General features: G+C 37.9%; 1 protein-coding gene across 1 annotated transcript in view; it reads right to left on the bottom strand.

Moving 5' to 3' along the window:
- Positions 1 to 16,875, bottom strand: part of MAP3K13 (mitogen-activated protein kinase kinase kinase 13) — a 142,258-nt gene that overhangs the window by 99,674 nt on the left and 25,709 nt on the right. The window lies entirely within an intron of this gene.

The following is a 16,875-nucleotide window of genomic DNA, read 5'->3' as shown; positions in this document are numbered from 1 at the left end:
TTGGTTTTAATAGGATGCCTTATTATAAACAGCAAAAACAACTATATTAAATTCACAAGAGCTGATGACATTTAAAAGAATTTTTCTAATTTAAAAAATTTTACCAGCTTTATTGAGATATAATTGATATACAAAGAACTGCAGATATGTAATGTGTACAATTTGATGAGCTTAGAATTATGCAAACACCCATGACCCCATCCCCACAGTTAATACAGTAGATATATCACAGGGTTTCCTTGTGTTCCTTTGTGGTTTTTTGGTTTGTTTTATGGTAAGAATACTTCACATGAGATCTACCCTCTTAGCAAGTTTTGAAGTGCACAATATAATATCACATTGTTAACTATAAGCACTATGTTGTGGAGCAGATCTCTAGAACTTACTCATCTAGTATAACTGAAACTTTATACCCGTTGAATAACAACTTCTATTTCACTCTCTCCCATCTCTGGCAACCACTATTGTACTCTCTGCTTTTACGAGGTTGACTATTTTCAAAATCTCATTAGGTGGAATCATACAGTATTTGTCTTTTTGTGACTGCCTTGTTTCACTTGGCATAATGTCCTTCAGACTCATCCATGTTGTTGCAAATGACAGAATTTCCTTTTTTAAGGCTGAAAAATATTCCATTGTACGTATACACCACATTTTCTTTATCCTTTCATCTGTCAGTGGACACTTGGGTTGTCTTCCATATATTGGCTATTGTGAATAGTGCTACAATGAACATGGATGGGTGTGCAGGTATCTCGTGGAGATCCTGATTTCAATTCTTTTGGGCATATAACCAGAAGTGGGATTGCTGAATCATATAATAGTTCTATTTTTAATTTTATGAAGAATCTCCATATTGTTTTCCATAGTTGCTGCACCATTTTACATTCCCACCAACAGCATACAAAGGTTCTATTTTCTCCAAACCTTCCCAACATGTGTTCTCCTTTTCTAAATAATAGCCATTCTAAGAGATGTAACATGATATCTCACTGTGGTTTTGCTTTGCATTTCTCTGATAATTAAGGATGTTGGGTATCTTTTCATGTGCCTATTGGTCATTTGTATGTCTTCTTTGAAGAAACATCTATTCAAGACCTTTCCCCATTCTTGACATGGTTTTGGCAATAATTTCTTGAAATGACACCAAAAGCACAAGCAACAAAAGCAAAAACAGACAAGTGAGACTATATCAAACTAAAAAACTTTAATCAACACAATGAAAATGTCACCTGCAGAATCGGCAGCACAAACATTTGTAAAACATATATCTGATAAATGGTTAATTTCCAAAATATAGAAGTAACTCATAAAACACAATAGCAAAATAAATAAATAAATAAATCATGACATTTCTTTACTCTTTTAAAAAAAAAATGTCAGGAGTCACACAAAAGTAGAGATTGATGTGATTCACTTCCCCTGTACTCTATCATTTTACTTCATGATTACCAATACATTACTAAAACTGATAACAGCTTTTTTGAGCTTGGGAAATCCCTGAAACTGGGACAACAGTGGTTAATACAATGCCTCGGTTAAGAGGTGTCCAATGACCAAGAACATTCTGAACAGAGATCTTACTCTATCTCTTAATCAGACTATTTGTACAGCTGAGAGGAGAGTAGTTGCCTGCTTCTGTGTGACTAAGGAGGGTTCAAGCCTGACATGAATGAGTGCTGCATACTGCTTAGCTCGTTGGGAAAAACAAAAGGAAACAAAACTTTCCAGGACTATTTTACATATAGCAAAGATGTTTGGGGCACTGTTCTATATACCAAACAATAGAATATCATTGACAAATAACATATTCAACAGATTTTTCTAAAGGAGCTTATTGTGTAACATCCCTATGGAAAAGACAGACCAAAGAAGTTTACCCCCATAAGATAGGAATGCTCAAGCCAACAATACTGGTACCTCCCTAGTAGGCACTAGGAATGTAGTATATACTATACTACATTGGCTTATATCAATATGTCCATGTACCAAGATTACTGTAGGACATAAGTGGGAAGGAATTAAGAATATGCATCTCTGTCTCTTAACAACAATCAAAACTAACCAGGATACACTAAAAGAATCAGATTTATTTTTTAAAAATCTTTTTTTCTTCCAAAATAATACAGACTAACTGATAGAAGGAGGCAGCTTTTTTGTGGAACATGTGAACAAGATGGCCAACTCTGTTATGGAAGCCAACCCAATTTGCTGTAAACTCAACAAGTCTACCAGGGATCAGGGTAGTCTCTGATGCAGTTCAAAAAAACAGTCTATAAACGGTTCTAAACACAGCCACCTAAGAAGCTGGCTCAATGTGTAATCTGGCAAATAAAAATGAGCTGGCTCTGTGGAGTTGCCATTTTAGTAAGATGAACTTGATCTGTGTTAGTGTGCTTCCCTGAGCCACAGAAATATCAATAGAGCCAATTTCTACTGTTGAATTTCTACTGTTGAATATCATGGGAAATCATCGGGAAGATATGTTACCTCCCCCAAATTACAGAAATTGTAGAGGTCATTCTTGGAAGAAGCCATTGTTGTTTTTATAACATAAGGAAGGTAAGGAAAGGGGGCCATGAGAAGTATACACTCTACAGTAGCACTGCCCAAGAACTTCCTGCAATGATGGAAATGTTCTATAATTTGCACTACGACAGTAGCCACCTATGACTGTTTAGAATTGAATATGTGGCTACTGTGATTGGGGGTCTGAATTTTAAATTATATTTAATTTTAGTTCATTTAAAATTTAAAATAAATAGTCATATGTGGCTAGCTGATAGTCATTATATGGGACACTGCAACTCTAGAGATATGAGGCCAAGTCATCACAAGTAATTTTTTATTTCAGCATGGGGGCATGCTAAGTGGGAGAACTACAAAGCCATTAGTAGGTGAGTAAGCAGTTTTAGGAATCAAATGAACCTCTTCAAATCTCAGGAACAACTGGAAGATAAGTCTGGTCTTGTTTTCCAAGAAGATATTCAAACCTCATTATTAGAAGACAATCTAAGAATAGAAGTTAAGGTACAATTATTCTGCTATAAAAATATGGCTATTCTAGGATTGTTTTTTTTTGAGAAAAATTGTGTTTTTTAAAGGAAAATGACTCATTTAAGCCAGGATCTAAAAGAAGTTCAAAGTATAATGACCCAGTGACAATTTTTGTCAGAAATACCACGAAAAAGAAAGAAGATAATGAACTTAAGGCTAATGCATGAAGATTCAGATTTCTTCCACAGGCACCAGTATGTAGTAATTAAAAGCTAGTTAAGAGATCTGGGTTCAAATCCTGACTCTTAGTTACATAAGTTACATAAGTTCAGGTAAATTGGAGTTTCAGTGTTCTCATTACTAAAATGGGGATAATAATAGGCCATGCCTATTATGTGAAAGTTAAAATAATACATGAGAGGGACGCCTGGGTGGCTCAGCGGTTAAGCATCTGCCTTTGGCTCAGAGCGTGATCCTTGAATCCCGGGATCGAGTCCTGTATCGGGCTCCCTGCATGGAGCCTGCTTCTCCATCTATGTCTCTGCTTCTGTCTCTCAGGAATAAATCAATAAAATCTTTAAAAAAAAAAATAATACATGAGAAAACTAGCACAGAACCTGTAATATAGAAGATACTGAGCAAATGATATGGGTAGGCGTTCGGTTTTATTGTTATTGTTGCTGTTATTATTCAAATACCATGGGCCCCTCTATTCTCAGCAAGGGAAATTTCAACAACTGTGCAGATCCAGGGATTAAAAACCACAGGGAAAAACAAAACATCTTTATTTTGCTTACAGTAAGCTTGAACAGACCTTTGTAGGAAATTCTTTAAAAATACTACATATCAGGGACACATCTTCCAAAAAAAAGCTCATCCAAATCATTTTCCTTTAGGAGACTGGAGATTACTCTCTGAGATCTGCATCTGAGTGGGGGAACGCTCAGGAGGTTAAGCTGGGTGGCCAAAAATTCTCTTCATCAAGAAAACAAAAACAAAATGCTAAATTTCTCCAGTAAACCTGTAGTTTATATACAATCATTTGAACTAATATGGAAAACAACCTACTAGGTGAGAACCCTGGCTGAAATTCTTTACTTTCAGAATGTTAACTCTTGGGTGCCTCAGCAGTTAAGCACATCTGCCTTCGGCTCAGGTTGTGCTCCGGGGGTCCTGGGATCTAGTCCTGCATGGGGCTTCCTGCAGGGAGCCTGCTTCTCCCTCTGCCTATGTCTCTGCCTCTCTTTGTGTCTCTCATGAATAAATAAACAAAATCTTAAAAAAAAAAAATTTTAACTCGAATTTTCCGTTTTCAAGGTGTATATGGTTTGACACAGCAAACTATGACTTCAATTTTGTTGTTGTTGCTATTGCTGTCTAGCTCCCATGAAATGCCTAGCTGAGAAAGCGATTTTTAAGAAACATCTGACAAAAAAATTATTTTAAAGATCGCTAAAATTTATCCTTGTATCAAAGGAGATCATCAGATCATCAGAAAGTTACCTGTTACCTAAATATTATTAGCCTAGTGCCCCTTAGCAGAATCATTGTCACAGAGTTACCCTTTTGTGTTATGGCTTTGCTTGTATCCAGAATTATAAGGAACAGCAATATTGTTTCTGTGTTGTCCTTTACCTGGCACGATGTCTCAGATGCAAGGAATTCACACGAAGAACTCATTTTAGAACTTAATACTGGAGAAAAGTTTCCTGTTCTCAAAAAGTTATTAGGCACCCACATTTTCAATAAGAACAATGTAATCCACTGAATTTCCATGTTTTTGTCCCTGTGGGTGGGACACTTAAAGCCAACTTTATGCTCAAATCAGTCTATCCGTCAATCTATATATCTCTATTTTTTTTCTCTATCTATTTTAGCTTTCGTGGTTAGCATATTTGCTTTCCCTTTCCTGCTTTGGGTTGATTTCCCTTTTATTAACCTGATTTAACACATATTTCATGGTAAGGACTTCAAATCCTTCTTAAAACAGACTGTACATAAAAGTGTACTAAGCATCTATTAACTTTTCAAAAGATGAAAGTCTCAAGTCCATAAATTCTACAATCATCTTTATGATAAAAGAAAACCCTAAACATATGCATCATACTGGCAAACTTTGAAAACTATTTTGAGTTAAGTAGATTTGAGGTGTTTAATATTTTTTATCAACATATAATAAAACATCTAGTTAGCCAGAGAAAAGCAATTGCTCAGAGATTTTATATGCTATTTAGTATAAATCTTAACAGCTTAGTGAAGTTTTTTTTTTTGCTTAATGAAGTTTTAATGTATTATTCCTGTCAAAAGAATGATTACAAACGAAAGATGTAAGAATTCTTCTCTGATAATAGTGAAGATGCACTGAAATAAATCAAAAGCAAATGGATTTTTCAATTAATAAAATATTTAGCATCCCTGAAATATACCATTCCATGATATATGAAATTTGGCAAGGTACCATAAACCTAACCTCTATGGGGCTAAAAATAATACCTTGAGTTTATAAAGGCACTTTCCATACTGAAAGAGTAAAAGGAAAATTTATACATTACTTTATTCTTCCACATAGAATTTGTACTGCTGAGAGGTGTAGCTGCTGAGAGGTCATGTAAACTATCTAACTTCTATTCTTCTGAACCTGTTTTAATTTCTCATCTCCTTTAGCTAGATAGAGGTTGGCATTTCCACTTTAGCTTCACAGGGCAAGGAATAGAACTAAAGAGCAAAATGTAGGAATAGTGAGCATCTGCCATTTTGTTTTTAGTCGGCTCCTGCATCTTCTGCATTTGAGAACACTCTCCATCCATCACGCTCTATCCATCACCATCAGTCAGGTCATTCGGAAGGAGCTGAAGTCACCGGAAGCTAGGGCTCCGAGAGTGAACACATGGCACAAAGCTGGCCATGCCTTTTGTGCTAAAACATCTTCCTTATATAAGTGTGTTCTTTTAAAATATAGCATATCTAAATTCCAGGAATAATGATGGGGAACAAATCTACCATAGACATTCTTTGTAAACAATCCTGTACTTTTACAATTTACAAAGTACTTGAAAATAGGGTAGATATTAGTCCTATTTTATATGTGAGAAAATGAAGGCTCAGGAAGATGGGCTCATCTAATCTTGCTCTATCTAGACTCTGTAACCTACTGACTCTACTTTTAAATTGTATCCATTACCCCTTGCCCCTCCCCCATTAAAGATTCTATAATCACTCAATGACTAAAAATTAAAAGTGAAAAAAGTAACAATGCAAATATGAAAAAGCCAGTACTTTATCTCAAGGAGCTTGGGTGACATGAACAACTACACTAAACAGAGAAAGTGCTAAATCAGCAAGGTAGACAGGGATGTTTCACTTGAGATTAGAGAACAATACTAGAAGAAAGCTAACCAACATTTGGGGGTGAGAATATTCTTGCTTGATAGGACTTTTCTACATAATGCAAAATGTGTAGCACTCTGCATTCCTATAACAGCAACCAGTCTGTCATAGCTTAAGAAAAAAAAAAAAGGTCCCCCAGCTTTGTCTCCCTAGGCACTAGAGGGGATTGGGACTGTCCAACTTTGAGATCTGCAGGTTAGTCTACAGAGTGGTGCTCTCTGTTGCCCTCTGTTGACATAAGATCAAAGCTTTTAGAAAAAAGGTATACTGTCCTTTGGAGAAAAATGTCCCAAGAACAAAGAAAGAGCAAAGATGTCTGGGGTTGAGGCTCAACGAGGGCTTTGGGAATGTGGGGTGAGGCTGAATAAAGGCTGGAAACCACTCTTCCTGGTCCAGACGATAGCCAGTACTTGCCGTTTACTTGTCTTTGGCAAATTGGCATGTTTGTAAAAGGAATAAAGGCTTGTCCTTAAACAAACATACTCTGTCCTTATGCTGCAGTTTGCCAGGGTTTGAACTAGGTCTTCTCTTTCTGATACAGTGATTATTTGGGGCTGGGTGGTTATAGTCTGTTATACAAAGGAGGCAAACTGGAACTGGACCTCGAAGAGGAAGGATTTGGGGAAACTGGATATGAGAGAATAAAGACAGTTGTTCAAAGATAGTTCAGACCAAATGTAAAACTGGTAAAGCAAAAAACAAAAACAAAAACAAAACAAAAAACAGGGCAGCCCAGGTGGCCCAGTGGTTTAGCTCCGCCTTCAGCCCAGGGCATGATCCTGGAGACCTGGGATTGAGTCCCACATCGGGCTCCCTGCATGGAGCCTGCTTCTCCCTCTGCCTGTGTCTCTGCTTCTCTCTCTCTATCTCTGTGTCTGTCATGAATAAATAAATAAAATCTTTAAAAACAAAACAAAAACAAAACAAAACAAAACAAAAAAACAAAACAAAACAAAAAAATGGTAAAGCACATACTAGTACTTTTCATTCCAATACAGGATTATAGCCTACAAGAGCAGTAGATACAGAACCGGAAGTCAGAATGGATAACATGTTAACACTAAATCAAAACTGCCTGTTTTTAAAGATTTTATTTATTTTAGACAATGAGGGAGAGAGAGAGAGTACAAGAGGGAGGAAGGGCCAGAGGGAGAGGGAGACTCCCTGCTGAGCAGGGAGCCTGATGCAGGGCTTGATCTTGAGACCCCAAGATCATAATCTGAGCAGAAGGCAGATGCTTAACCAACTGAGCCACCCAGGTGCCCCCAAACTGGGCTGTTTTTAAAAGGAGACTTACAAGACTATCTGTAAATAGGCTCCTACCACATAGATTCACACTCAGCACCATAGTCAGTTCTTTATTAAGAATACTAGTGAAGGAAACAGAGAAGACAGAGCCCAACAATATTTTAGGGAAGTATCTGTTTTGAAGTTTATATTATATAAATATATGTGATGTCTAGGGAATATACTTAGAACCAAATGATGAAGCCACACTGGAAAGCTCTTGGTTTCCTATTACATGTAATCACACTATCCCCAAATAGGAAAATAATATCATCTTTGCTACTAATAGCTGCTATTAGTAGCAACCTGCTCCCAATCCATCTACCTATCTACACATATTTAAAAATTTTTACTACTTCATTGGTTCCAATCTACTCTCCTTAACTAGATTGAGAATTAAAGTTTTACATGTGAGGTGCCTGGGTGGCTCAGGTGGTTAAACATATGCCTTTGGCTCAGGTCCTGATCCCTGGGTCCTTGGATCGAGCCCCACATCAGGCTCCTGGTCCTGCATCAGGCTCCCTGCCCCACAGAAAGCCTGCTTCTCCCCTCTTCCTCTGCCTGCTTCTCCCTCTGCTTGCGCTCCTTCACTCTCTCTCTCTCTGTGTCAAATAAATAAATAAAATCTTTAAAAAAAATAATAAAGTTTTACATGTAACATTCAGTAAACAAGCAATAAGTAGATGGAGCAGGATATTGGTGAAGGTGGTGCCAACATCGTGCTTACTTAATACCCTGAAAAATCTATATATAAATCAACTATACACATTTTGGTTGAATGCCATTTATGCTCAAGACAACTTGACATGTGCTGGGTATGTGTGTGTTTATCTGGGTATGTGTGTATATATATATGAATAAATCACAGATCCCAATCTCAGACTATTTCATTAAATAAGATAAAAGCACAATAACAGCAAAATATAAATTGTTATCGTGGCTTAAAATTATAAGAGAAAGCAGAGTCTGTCCCCCAGTATTCAATCTTTTCTCTTTCCTTTTAGTTATAGAACCCTAACCCTCCCCCACTCTTAAAGTTTAAGGTGGGTGCATGCTATGCTGCTAAAGACTTTATTCTCCTGGTTGTAGATGTGATCACATGACTGAGTTCTAGCCAATGGGACATGAGTGGAAGTGAGGCAAATTCCAAGTCTTCTTATCCAAGAAGTGAAGCTGCTGGTCCTGGACTCTCTTCCTTCCAGTGCTAAATCAGCATCTACTATGCAGATGATAATACTCCCAGGCAATAGTAGAGCAACAAAACAATTAACTTTGGGCTTTGAATGTTCTAATAAATCAGTGTCCTCTATTTGTGCTGAAATACCTGCCTACTTTAAGATTGTTAATGAAGGCTGAAAGAACAGTCTTCCTTTTCTGAGCCACCAAATTTTGTTGAGATTGTTCCTGCTGTTTAGTCTGTATCCCAACTAATGTATTCTGTTATCAAGTATTATATGGCTATTTCCTAAATGGGACGAAAAAGAAATGATTGTTCCAGACATCTGGAGAAGAAATACTGACTCAGAGGATCAAGAACCTGCGAGAAACCTTAAAAGTCAGATCTACTCTCTCTCTCTCTCTCTTTTTCTTTTTCTTTTTTACATATGGAGAAATTGAGGTTGAGAGATTTCTCCATAGTCTTGGAATTTGTGCCAGGGCCAGGAACTGATCCCAGGTCTCCTGAGTGTTTTTGTAGTACATTATCCTGTCTCTCTGTAAGATAACAGTGACCACTAATGCTACCTCTTTCTTTTCTTGACACAGTTAAGATTCACTCAGTACTCCTGGGACATGGAATACTGTCCTCAGTTCTTTTTTTTTTTTTTTTTTTTTTTTTTTTTACTGTCCTCAGTTCTAAAGGAAAGCCAACAAGCATTTTTAAAAGTCACGTGTTTTCTCAAAGGTATCTGAAATCTAACACAAGAGAAAAGTCTAGGATAACTAGATGGTACTACTAAAACAAGGACAAAGAAACAAGAACATAGACCCAAACAATTAGTCACTGATCCAACAAGCTATAAGTGGAAATGGTCATTCAAGTATTATAGAAGCAGTTTATGCCCAATAACAGGATTGGGCATTGGATACTTGAATCAACTCTTGAGCGCTTTGTTGAAACCTAATTAAACATGCCAGGTCCTGAAAATATATTTTCAATTCTTTTTTTTTAAGACTTTATTTATTCACGATAGACGCAGAGAGAGAGAGAGACAGAGACAGAGACACAGGCAGAGGGAGAGGCAGGCTTCCCATGGGAAGCCAGATGCAGGACTCAATCCCAGGACCCTGAGATCACCACCTGAGCCAAAGGCAGATGCTCAACCACTGGGCCACCCAGACATCCCTGTATTTTCTATTCTTACAAAATTCCTTTTTTCCCCTAGCCTAGGAAGTTTTCATGCTTTAATCTTTTTAAAAACCACCCCCAAAGGCCTTTAGCCTAGGCATCTCTTCTATGTTGACTAGTCAACAACAGCCATTCTTTACCAGAAACCTCTCTGGTAAGCTATACTCTTGCTGGGGAGAAAGAGTTAATGCATGTGTCACTGTGAGCAGAGTCTGCTACAGAGCACGTGAAGAAAGGGGGCAGTTTTAGGGAGGTATGAAAGGAAAGAAGGCAAGGAGGGAGTTGCTCTGGGGTAGCTAACTTCATTTAGACATTCATAAAAGCTTGCTGTGCATTCAGTATGTGCTGGTATTGAACTGAGAACTGGTAATAAATTCATAGTCTCTACCCTGAAGAACCTTACAGTCTAGGACTAGAAACTCTCCTTTGTTTTTACATGTTCACATATAGAGTCTGAGCTGGGATGGAATTAAGGGTGAAAGAATGCTCCCAAACCCTCCTCAAAAAAACACCCCTTAATCTTCAGAGTTGGAAAAACCACTCCAGATCACCTTCACTTTGTTCTTGAATCCTACTCTGTTCTTTTTCATTCTGAGACAATCTTAAGAAATGGTAGACTAGGGGGGATCCCTGGGTGGTGCAGCGGTTTGGCGCCTGCCTTTGGCCCAGGGCGCGATCCTGGAGACCCGGGATCGAGTCCCACATCGGGCTCCCGGTGCATGGAGCCTGCTTCTCCCTCTGCCTGTGTCTCTGCCTCTCTCTCTCTCTCTGTATGACTGTCATAAAAAATAAAAAAAATAAAAAAAAAGAAATGGTAGACTAGGAAGCCATTGCTTACAGTTCCATTTTTTTCCTACAGCGTCTGGCTGCTCCTAGTTGAGAATAATCTGATCTTGCTGCCATCAAAATCATCATTAAATTTCAATTAGCCATAGTAAGCAGGTGTTCCTCTTTCCCCTCAAAACCCACAACTGCAGAGCCTATCTTACAGCTACCTCTTCTGGCCTCTGGAACGTGATATCTACCTGTCCTTGTCATCTAGAAACAAAAGCAGATGTGTTCCCAAGTCCCCTGTTGTGGTGTTGGTTGCCCCTGTCAGTATGTGAAAGGATCACAGACAATGCTTATTCAACTTCAGGGGGAGTATGAAGACCTAAAGAACATTATTATAAATACTCTTGAAATACACATTGGTCCTGAAATTTAATTTAAAAATTTTAAAAGACTATTATTTATTCATGAGAGACACAGAGAGAGAGGGAGAGAGGCAAAGACATAGGCAGAGGGAGAAGCAGGCTGTCTGCGGGGAGCCTAATACGGGACTAGATCCCAGGATTCTGGGATCGTGAACTGAGCCAAAGGCAGACTCTCAACCACTGAGCCACCCAGGTGTCCGGCCCTGAAATTTTAATTTAGCAAAGTGAAGCCCCACTGAAGACCACCCATAATGAAGCAGTGGCCTAAAAAGGCCATATTTTCTTAGCTTTGTATGTTTATCTACCTTGATGATTTTTGTGTATTAAATTACTCAGAACTCTGCATTAAACATCATTGTTCAAAAGGCCATTCCTCTCGAAGAGAGGCTGGTACCTTGAAGTTGCTCTCACTATAAATATGAGAATATGTATGTGAGGGGAGAATAAGATTCCAGAAAAAAAAAATAGTCAAACTTTAGTTAGTCAGCACTGCAACATCTGAAAAATAAAATGCATCTTCTAAGGAAGAGTATTTGTGAGTGCTGACTTCTTAGCTGAGCTATGAAATACATACTTCATGCTGAATGTACATTTCTGAGTGGCTTTCATCACAAAGCTCTTCACATTTAGGGCAGTTCCTTTATTCTGTCCCCTATAAATGCCTAATTACATTTTGAAGCAAATGAAAGAACATTTTCTGCTGCTGCCACCTACTGCAAACTTGAAAAATATGCTTGAAGAATTTTAAAGACAAAATGCAGTATATTACTGAAGAATAACTTATAAGTCAGACAAGTAGACTGAGATCAATGTGATTAGGTTTTACTTTTAATGAAGCTACTAATTATTCCAGAACCTTGAATGCAGATCAATATGTTGCATAAAGAGGTTAAATAAGCTAAGAACAAGCCACAGCTTGACAGACTAGTTTTTGCATATAAGATAGACCAGAGAAAATCTATCTTTTGTGTTGAGAAAAACCCGACTCAGAACTACTGGAAAACTGAAGTAGAAAATATAATTTTACTAACTTGAACAACTGTGAGTTCAAAAATCATCAAGGTAGATAAACATACAAACGAAGTTGGGAAAGGAGGAAAAGGTTCATGAACAGGCAATTCACAAAAATAGAGATGCAATGACCAGTGAGAAAAATGTGTAAATTCAGTATCAAAAAACTGCAGATTAAAACAAAGTAAGATGCCAGATTCTCCTTGCAAAGTGGCTAAGATTGCTTTTTTATATATGGTATAAAAAGACGTGGGAAAACAGACCACCCCCTTTTTTTTCCTTGAGTATAGCTGACAATGTTACATTAGTTTTAGGTGTACAACATTGTGATTGGACAACTCTATACATTATGCTCTGCTCACCACAAATGTAGCTACCATCAAATATACACTCCTACACACCTCTGATGGTTAAATGTCACAACTTTTTAAAAGTACAATTATTTCACAAGAGGTATCAGTACGCTTACATTGTAAATACCCTTTGATCCAAAATTCAACTTTAAGGAGTTTACTCTAAACAAGTAACCAGAAATTTGCAAAAGGGGTCTAGCTATAAAGATTTCATTACATAATCATTTAAAACAAAAAATTACTAGAAATAACAGAATACTCCTAAGGAGAAGATTTATTAAATAAAATTATGGTAAGGGGCACCTGGTTGGCTCAGGGTGTGATCCCAGGGTCCTGGGATCTAGTCCTGCATCAGGTTCCCCACAGGGAGTCTGCTTCTCCCTCTGCCTATTTCTCTGCTTCTCTTTCTGTGTCTCTCATGAATAAATAAATAAAATATTTAAAATAAATAAATAAAGGTAAAACTATGCAATAGAATATTTAAAACCTTTTGTACATTTTTTACTAAAATATGTAAGAAAAATAAAAATATTCATGACAAAGTATGAAAAAAGGAAGGTAACATGATAATAGGTACTGTGTGATCCAATACATACATATACACATGTAGAAGACCATATATATTATTAACTATGGTTATCTCTGTATTAGGGATAGGAATGATTTTATTTTTTTCCTCTTTTAATCTAAATTTCTAAATTATCTATGAAGCACAAATGTATTACCTTTGGAAAAAATAGTTTTGAAAGCTGCTAATAAGTGCTCATTGTTATTTTAATTTATTTAAATTATCCTAACTTTAAAAACTTGTTACAGTTTTTTCCCCAGTAATTTTAAAGGAGATATCAAATTTCAAGACACAGCCTAGAAACAATTTTGTAATCTATTATGCTGTATTAGGTCATATATCTTTTCACCAGAATGAGAGATGGCCATGACTAGCATAGGCTTTGAGGAGGTAGGAGGGGGTTTGGGACTAAAAAGCCTTGAAGAGAAGGGGTGTGTATTTACTTACTTTGTTTTACAAGAAAACAGAAAAGTGAGGATGGCAATAGAAGATTATGAGAGGAGTAGAAAGGAAGTTGGGAAACCCCTCAGTGGGCACAGTCACCTGTGAACAAGGATGACAAAGCTGGAATCATAGGGAACAGAAGAGGTTTGGATAGCTACTCTGGTAGATATGAACTAAAGGTCACTAATCAGCAGTGAGGACCCAACTGAGGAAGCGAAACGGTCATGGCACCAGAAAACATGATTAGGGAAGCACTCGGGGTTGAGCACAGTCAGAGGAGAAAGGGCCAAAAGTTGACAAAGAATAGAGGAAGTAAGACTGGGAGGAAGGGATTGTTGAAATGGCTAATGATGTTCCAAGCTGGAGGAAGCATAAACGGTAACAGGTCAGGGATGTATTCAGTTTGGTTACCATTGGTTACCATAGTGTTTACTACTACGTATAACACACAGAATGGTATATGTTTAAAAAAAATTTTTTTAAATGAGAGACTGTGTAAAGAGAGAGGTAAGACAACTGATATAACTGAGGACTTACTATCAGATTCTTTGTGCACAGATAAATATATTATCTTCAGTTTCTCATTGGCTAGCCTTCTCCTTTGCCATGTTCATGGCTCTCTCTTTCAAGAATTTCCTGTGACTTACCTTCTCACTTTCCTGTCTTTGCCACCAAGCTTCTTATAAGAGAAGCTTCTTATATGTCAGGACTGGCAGACCTAGGCACATCTGCCTCTACTCCTCCCCCACACCCATGGCAGGTGTAGTCAGTATATGGTGACTCTTTCCATTGCCACACACCATAAACATATATAAGACTAAGTAGCACCAGCAAAGGGCCTTGCATATGGTAAGGATTCAATATAAATTCACTGAATGAATAAATGCATGTCACACATCAAGGGAGATTTGGGATCTATAACATCTACTGTTACCCTTCTTATTCTATGGTCTTACTAAAACTTGAATACCACCTATGCAGGTATGATTGAGGAGGAAAAAATAATAGAACTTTTTACATTATATCTGTAACCTTGTGGAAATGAGCTCCCTTTATGCTACTGGCGACAGTACCTTAGGCTCCTCATATGCAGGAACCTTTTGCTCAGGGTCAATCTACCTAGCTGCGTGCCAAGCTGTTTCAGGCTACAGTACTTTCCAGCCTGAAGGTGTGTTTTGAAATTAGGTATACATTTTTTCTCCCCTGCTTTTTGTTTATCCCATCTCTATTCATTTTCCCTCCATTCTTCTAATTTGACACCCTCCTAGATGTCATCTATTTGCAGCACAGAGGACAAAAAACAATGCACTATATTCTTTTTTTTTTTTTTTTTTACATGCGTAAATTATCTTTGGTGAGACATTAGCTCCACCTTGCAGGGAGGATTTGCATGATCACCAAGTCCATTGTAACAAACATATTCTTAAGGTGACTTCGTGACCTCCACTTCTAATGTTCACATCTTTGTGTGATCCCTCTCCCTAAGAGTGAATGAGACTTACTCCCAATCAATAAAATACAGAAAAGGTGCACATGATTATGTGATGATGTTATATAAAAACAGCGCCTGTCTTGCTGAAATCTCTCCCTGGCTAGCTATGAGGAAGTGAGTGGCCATGTTTGGAAACCCCACGTGGCAAGGAAATATGGTGGCTTCTAGGAGTTGGTGGCACCCTCTGGCCAACAAATAATAACAACCAAAGGGGGAAAACTCCCCAAACTGAAGCTCTCAGGCCTACAACCACAAGGAATTGAATGCAGTCAACAACCACAGGAGCATCCCATTAGTACTTCTAGATGAGAATCCAGCCTGGCCAAACCTTAATTGAAGCATTGTAAGACCCTAAAGCAGAAGGTCCAGCTAGGCCATGTTCAGAGTCCTCTCCCACAGAAATGGAGGCAATAAATGTGTGTTGTTCTTACCACTAAGTTTGTGATAATATTGTGATGCAGCAATAGGAAATGAACATAGTCACGGATCTCAACACCATCCCAATTAGAGATGACTTGGTTTACACTTACAGAAAGCAGTGAAAATCCTCGAGGTACACCTAATAAAGATTATAATGGCATTATCTAATACTCTCTTTATATAAATAATAGTAACATAATAGAGTAAACATCCTGCCCTATGACTCAAATAAGCATGGCTAATAAGCAAACCTAATATTTTGTTAGCAGCAGTCATACTCAGTGGCCATGATCACACCTAGTGCTATGTTAGTTAATAAGGAGAATTATGAAAACTATAGGAAATACAACCCTTGCCTTCCACTATCCTTTGTTTCCTAAAAGTCTTATCTATGTCATCTGAGAGCTTCGTTATAAAAAGGTTTCTTTCTCCAGTATGTTTCTAAAACAGCAAAAGTTTGTGGCACAGATAGGACATGCAGAGCAGCTTACAGGCTGCATTCAACCCTGCAGAAGGGGTGGATGAGTGGATTGGCTATATACTGCAGCATAACAAACTGCCCTGAAACTCAGCAGCTTAAAACAACAAACATGTATTACCTCACACATTTTCTAAAGGTCAAGAATCTGGGAGCAGCTTAGGTGGGTGGTTCTGGCTCAGGGTCTCAGGAAGTTTTGGTCAAGCTGTTGACCACGGATGCAGTTCACTTACATGGCTATTTGCAGGAGGCTCCAGTTCCTTGCCATGTGGACCTCTCACCAGGGCTGGCTGAGTGTCCTCGTGACAAGGCAGCTGGCTTTCCCCAGAGCAAGTTATCAAGAGCAAGCAAAAAGCTGCAGTGCTTTTTATGACCTAGTTCAGGGATTGGCAAACTTTTTCTTAAAGGGCTAGACAGTAAATATTTTAGGTTTGCATGCCATTAAGTCTCTACTGCAGTTGTTCACCTCAGTTGTTTTAGTGTAAAAACAACCACATCAATACAAAAACAAATGGGCATGGTATGTTCCAACACAACTTTATTTATAAAAATTGGCAGCCAGCCCATGGACTGTGTAGTTTGCCAAGTACTGGCCTGGTCTTCAAACCTGTACACCTTCATTTTCCCTTTATTCATTAGAGGCAAGTCCCTAAGTCCAGCCCACATTCAAGGAGAGAGGATTCAGGCTCTGCCTCTTGAAGGAATAAAAATATCTTAAAACTACTTCAATGAGCTGACATAATAAGTCATTATTATGTCTATTCTGTCTATTATGTCATTCTATTTACATAATAAGTAGAATGTGGATTAAATACTGCAATAATTTCCTTTTTGGTGGTGGTGGGGTTGGGGGGGAATGGGCAGCAAAGCAAAGTTTATTGAGTGATAGTACAAA

The sequence above is a fragment of the Canis lupus genome, chromosome 34, assembly GCF_011100685.1.
Source record: "Canis lupus familiaris isolate Mischka breed German Shepherd chromosome 34, alternate assembly UU_Cfam_GSD_1.0, whole genome shotgun sequence".
Taxonomy (NCBI): domain Eukaryota; kingdom Metazoa; phylum Chordata; class Mammalia; order Carnivora; family Canidae; genus Canis; species Canis lupus.
This window is presented reverse-complemented; position numbering and strand designations above follow the sequence as displayed.